The 6029-nt window shown below is 30.5% G+C and overlaps 2 non-coding genes across 2 annotated transcripts; one reads left to right on the top strand and one right to left on the bottom strand.

Moving 5' to 3' along the window:
• Positions 1-517: 517 nt before the first annotated feature.
• TRNAS-GGA (transfer RNA serine (anticodon GGA)) lies at positions 518-590 on the bottom strand. The gene has a single exon. It is a non-coding gene; the product is annotated as a tRNA-Ser (tRNA).
• Positions 591-739: 149 nt separating this feature from the next.
• TRNAS-GGA (transfer RNA serine (anticodon GGA)) lies at positions 740-812 on the top strand. The gene has a single exon. It is a non-coding gene; the product is annotated as a tRNA-Ser (tRNA).
• Positions 813-6029: the final 5217 nt, after the last annotated feature.

Genomic DNA, 6029 nt, shown 5'->3' on the forward strand with positions numbered 1-6029 from the left:
AATCTTCAAACAACAGACAGCATTCTGATATAAGCAAGCACATTTTTATGTATGATGATGAACATGGTTTTGCGTAGAAAAATGTAACTAAAGTTTACTTGTAGTGAAAAAAGAATTATGTGCAATTATAATTGATATTTATTAGGAAATTTAATAATTCACGAAAATAATTATGTTCTTAAAAATGTAAATACTGTATGATTAACAATAATAATCTCATTTTTAGACTATATGCGAGAAACACAATTGATAAATTAGAGCCCTATATCGGTCGAAGCTACATCTTAAATGCTTAAATAATTCAATCTTGAATCATTAAATATGATATATATGTACTTGACTACACTTGTAGTCCAACAAATTGCGCGTCGAAATATTTCCGGACTAAACGCAATTAAACCACTGTAATTTCGCAAATTAAATTAAATTCTAATAATTTCGATGCTCAAGCAGGCATCATATTTCAAAGATGTTAATATGCTGAAAAAACTGTAATTAAATTTATTGCGAAAAATATTGCCTCGGCCGGGAGTCGAACCCGGATCTCTTGTATTCCATACGAGCGTCCTAAACCATTAGACTACCGAGGCCTTAGTAATATTTTTCGCAATAATCAGTATATGTAAGGAAATAACGTCTTTTTCGGGCGACGTAATAGAGATTATTATTGTTTATTACGTCGCCCGAAAAAGACGTTGTTTCCTTACATATACTGATTATTGCGAAAAATATTACTAAGGCCTCGGTAGTCTAATGGTTTAGGACGCTCGTATGGAATACAAGAGATCCGGGTTCGACTCCCGGCCGAGGTAATATTTTTCGCAATAAATTTAATTACAGTTTTTTCAGCATATTAACATCTTTGAAATATGATGCCTGCTTGAGCATCGAAATTATTAGAATTTAATTTAATTCGCGAAATTACTACAGTGGTTTAATTGCGTTTAATCCGGAAATATTTTGACGCGCAGTTTGTTGGACTACAAGTATAGTCAATTACATATATATCATATTTAATGATTCAAGATTGAATTATTTAAGCATTTAAGATCCAGCTTCGACCGATATATTGGATGATTAAATTTAAAATATCGCAAAAAGATTATTACCAACGTTTACAAGAAAATTAAGAAAAGAAATAATATGACACAACATTTTTGTTCATGTACTCATATATGCATAGTTATCGTGTACGGTAACTATGTTAAACTTTTGATGGTACGCGAGAGATACTATAAATTAATTGAGAAGTAAATTTTACTACTTTTATCTCTTTGCTTAAACGTTAAGTATCTTAATTAATAAAGTTTCAATTCAATTTCTATTAAGAAAACATTCATTGTTAATTGCACTAAGTGCCGTCTTACTTTCTACTTTTGAACTTAGTTGAACGACATGTAACTGTCTTCTGGAAATTTGTTTGAGAGATAAAATCTGTTTTAGATCTTTATTATGACATTGACATGCTAAGATAAAGGTTGAATGAATGTTTGATGAGCCTGAAAGTTCTTGCTACGCACTTCCTGTTACGTCGAAGGACGCCATATCGTGCTTCTAATGTGATTAAATCCTCGTTATGGCCGCGGCTTGTTTGCTGTCGAAATTCGCCTCTAATAGCGTCACGATACGGCGTGTTTCGCGAGAGCGTTTGCTGCGCATGCAACGAAGAGCCGCTTACCTCACGAACACGAAAGCACATCAAGGAACTTCCTGCAGGGCTGCAGAGACCCATCTGTCCTGGAAACTTCGCTTCGGAGCGTTTAAATCCGTAAACTATAGGCAGGAGGATAACACCCGCGAACATAACGAGCGAAACCATGTATTGGCGTCACTGGCGATGACAATATTGTGTGCAATATGAAAGGTTAAACGTGTTTTACTTATTGTTAAAAATTTCCATTTTTATAAAAAGATATCATACATTTATTCCATTACAATTTATAAGAAATAGAATTTAAATTGTGTAAAAATTAAAAGGCTCTCAAAATGTAAAAAAATAATAATTTCGATTTTTAAAGTTAAAAGTAAAGGAGGATGTTAAAAAGAGGCTGATTTTTGCCCACTAAGCTGTAAGTAAAAGGAATAGCGGTTTTTATAGATTTTGACCTCCTGAATACGATAACGTTAATAAAAAGTTCGGGATCGATAGGGAACAGCTTGAAAATTAAGCATAAACATAATGTATTTAAAGAAATTTCAATATTCTTGTTTACTTTTCAAGGTGTTCCCTATCGATCTCGAACTTTTTATTAACGTTATCGTATTCATGAGGTCAAATCAAAATCTATAAAAAACGCTATTCTTTTTACTTACACCTTTTTGGAGGATATTAAAAAAGGCTCGACTTTTGCCCAAAAGAATATAAATAAAAGAAATAGTGTTTTTTGTAGATTTCGACCTCCTGAATATGATAAAATTATTAAAAAGTTAATTCGTAGCATGTGGGGAACACCTTGAAAAGTAAACAAGAACATTGAAATTTCTTTAAATATATCATGTTCATGCTTAATTTTCAAGGTGTTCCCTATCGATCCCGAACTTTTTATTAACGTTATCGTATTCAGGAGGTTAAAATCTTTAAAAAAACGCTATTCCTTTTACTTACACCTTTGTGGGAAAAAATCGGCTTCTTTTTAACATCCTCTTTTATTTCTCAATTAATTAATAGAGTCTTTTATACTTTTAAAAATTTAACATAATAACTATTTATAATATGTATATGTATATAAAAATGTATGTGAATATCTTTGAATTTTTTGGAAAAAGATTTAAGCTTCATTTACATTATTCAATAAGCCAGACAGATTAAGATCGAAGAGCTAAGTCGCAATTTTGCTTCGTTAGCATACGAAGCCTAAACCTAACTACTCGAGCATGTACGTTATTAAGGTAACGCCGTTAATTGATTCCACGTTTGAGATCTGCACTTGTGCATCTAACCAGCAGAGATCACGTACGTTAGCTCGCAGCTACTAGTAACGTATTAATGGCATTGAAACAGCTGGCTTTGTCTCTGTCATATAATTAAGGTAATCACATAAAGGAATTGTTAAGCTTCGATTTTCATGGTAATGTTAATTCTGAATTATCATAATCCCGTAGAATTAAAGCCGACGTAAAGTAATTTATTTTGTCGCGTTACACACTCCAGTTAGAAATATTAAAGTAGAATACAAAATATCTCATGAATTATGCAGACTCTATCTTGAGAAATTTTGCTCTCCAATATTGGCATTTTCTTGAAATTTTTCATGATTTACATTCTTTCTGGATTTTATTATAATACCATGTAATATTAAAAAAATGTGCTTCTTTTTTCCATTTATTAATAACGGAGATATACTAATCCAACAATCACAGTACTGGCCTTCCTGGTATGATTCTTTATTTTAAGTCATGTACTTATTTCTATTCTATCTTTTAATATGTTAATTTATATATATATATATATATATATGTGTATGTATTTGAATTGTTTCTTTAGTTGTTAACACAAATGATAAAATTAAAAATACGACAATATAATAAATAAAATATAAAATAATCACTTGGACTCAAATAAATTTTATTTAAATCAACTTATTTGCTTTTAAATAATTTACCATGCTGATTTCTTACAGCTTATTGATTTTCGTTTTCTTATTTTATATATATATATATACAGAATATAAAAAATATCTATTTGTAATATTATACATATGTTATATATATGCTGTATACAGGGTGTAACTGAAATAACGCCTACAATCATATAGTGCTGTTCCTAACAAAAAACTGAGACGAAAAGTCCTCTATCATTTTACAATTTTTACAATATTTTTTTTAATTACCCAATGCAAAATGTCTGAAATCGACATATAAGACAGCTTTAAAATATCTTTATGAGTTCTTTAAGAAAAATCTTTAAAATATTTCACAAAGAATACGGAAAAATATCTCAAAATTGTCTTATATATCGATTGTATCCTTTTTTTTGGCAACGTTTAGAAATTAATATCTCGTTAACTATTGCGAAAATTGCAAAATAGTAGAGGACTTTTCGATTTAGTTTTTTATTAGAAATAGCACTGTATGATTAATGGGCGTTATTTCAGTTACACCCTGTATATACGTTTAATTGTGTTTCCTTTTGGTTAATTAATGTTTTGCGAAATTATCTTCGTATATTCTTTGTGCTTCTGCGGTTTTATCATTTGTATGTAGCACTCAACGAGTTAATTTTTGCGGGCATACAAATGAAGGGAATTTAATTTTATAAGTTCAATGATTCATAAAAAAAATAATGCAGAGTGGGCGCGTATGCGAACGTACGTGTGCAAAAGTATATTCGTCTGACGCACAGCTTTCCACGTGAAATTATTTATCTGAGAGCGTGCGCGTTCTCGAGTCCCATGAGAAATCTCCAGATTCGCGTTAGCTGGCTGGACGGTAATTTCTGGACGATAATAAAAACGTCTGCCCAGACCACGCCTTATCATGGCTTAACAATTCGTGCAATTACAATGAACGCATGAAGCATGTTTTTTTTAGGCACTTATAATCTCGAAGAGAAACAAACGCATAGAATATGCATGCAAAATAAATTTTACGAAACCCAATGTATATTTAAAAGTACTATATACATACAAAACAAGTAAGTAAATAATGTAAAATATAAAAATATTAATAAAGCAAACGTAAGGTTTTTAAATTTATGCGAATGATTTATATCTGAAATGTAATATATAAAATGAATTATGTGTATTATATATAAATGTATTATATATATAAATAATGTATTACTGTCTACCGAGACAATCGAATTTATTCCAATAGACGTGTATGTGATTTCAAAGTAATTTACGTCTAGGAAATTGCGAAACATCGATTCCTGCTATTAATTATAAATAATAAATATCTCTAGCATTTATATATGCTCAAATACTTAACAAAACTAACGCGTGAAACTATATCACTTCGTATTGATTACTAAAATTTTCTTGTTTAATTTGAAATCACGTTGCATCGGGGACACGTCGATTTTCTTGGGGATGGCCATATGCCAGGCATGTGATGGTTGATCGAGCAGATGCAAATATAATGCGGACTGCATAATGCAATTCGAGCATGCGCTCGGAGAAACATGTCCTTCTATATAGCACGAAATCCAATCTCCAGTTTGAACACAGCCAATCCTTTCGATCGAATATTTTGTCAGGCGCGCATTATGGACAGACAAAATACGCGAAGTGAAATGCATCAGTATTAGAAAATCATATTTTTATTTTGAGCAAGTATTTCTTATAATTTATTTTAGAATAACTACAATAAAAAACGGAATAAATACTTTATATCCTATAATTAAAAGAAATTATATTGCATCCTTTTTAAAAAATCCATAATATAAGGAATGCTAAGATTACATCTAAACATTTCCAAAGAAACATTCAATAATGCTGTGATTGTGTAATTTAATATTTAATAAAGAGAATGAATTATATAAAAGAAGTAAAATGTGTTAATAGTCAAATAAATACTTCTTTCAAATACAAATAAATAACATCTTTATTTATATTTTATCAATTTTTATTTACAGGTTTGCATATTAGATAATATAGAAATTTTAGGAAAATCTGTTTGTTTTTGAATATAACGATTTTTTTTACTTCCAAAGTATTTATAGATATTTCTCTCCGTAACGCGCAGGATCGGCGAGGTAGCTTCAATCCATTAACGCATATAAATAGCGAGAACCAATGTTTCGCAATTTCCTAGACGCAAATTACTTCGAAACCGCATGTCCCTTAGGATAAAGTATTCGTCTGTCTTAGCAAACATTGGTATACAACGAGCATTAAAGCGGTTAAAGCGGGTTAAACACGACCAGTTTAATTTCTTAAACTAAGTGATGCTTAATCATCTAACCGTCTTCCTGCAATCACGATTTACAGATTAACAACCTACGTATCAGCAACTAGTAAATCGTAGATATTACTAAATAAATTTCCATTTTCGTGCAAGCAACAAAATGATAATAAAATAGATGCAGT

The sequence above is a fragment of the Mycetomoellerius zeteki genome, unplaced genomic scaffold (genome assembly GCF_001594055.1).
Source record: "Mycetomoellerius zeteki isolate Tzet28-1 unplaced genomic scaffold, Tzet1.0 scaffold43, whole genome shotgun sequence".
Taxonomy (NCBI): Eukaryota; Metazoa; Arthropoda; class Insecta; order Hymenoptera; family Formicidae; genus Mycetomoellerius; species Mycetomoellerius zeteki.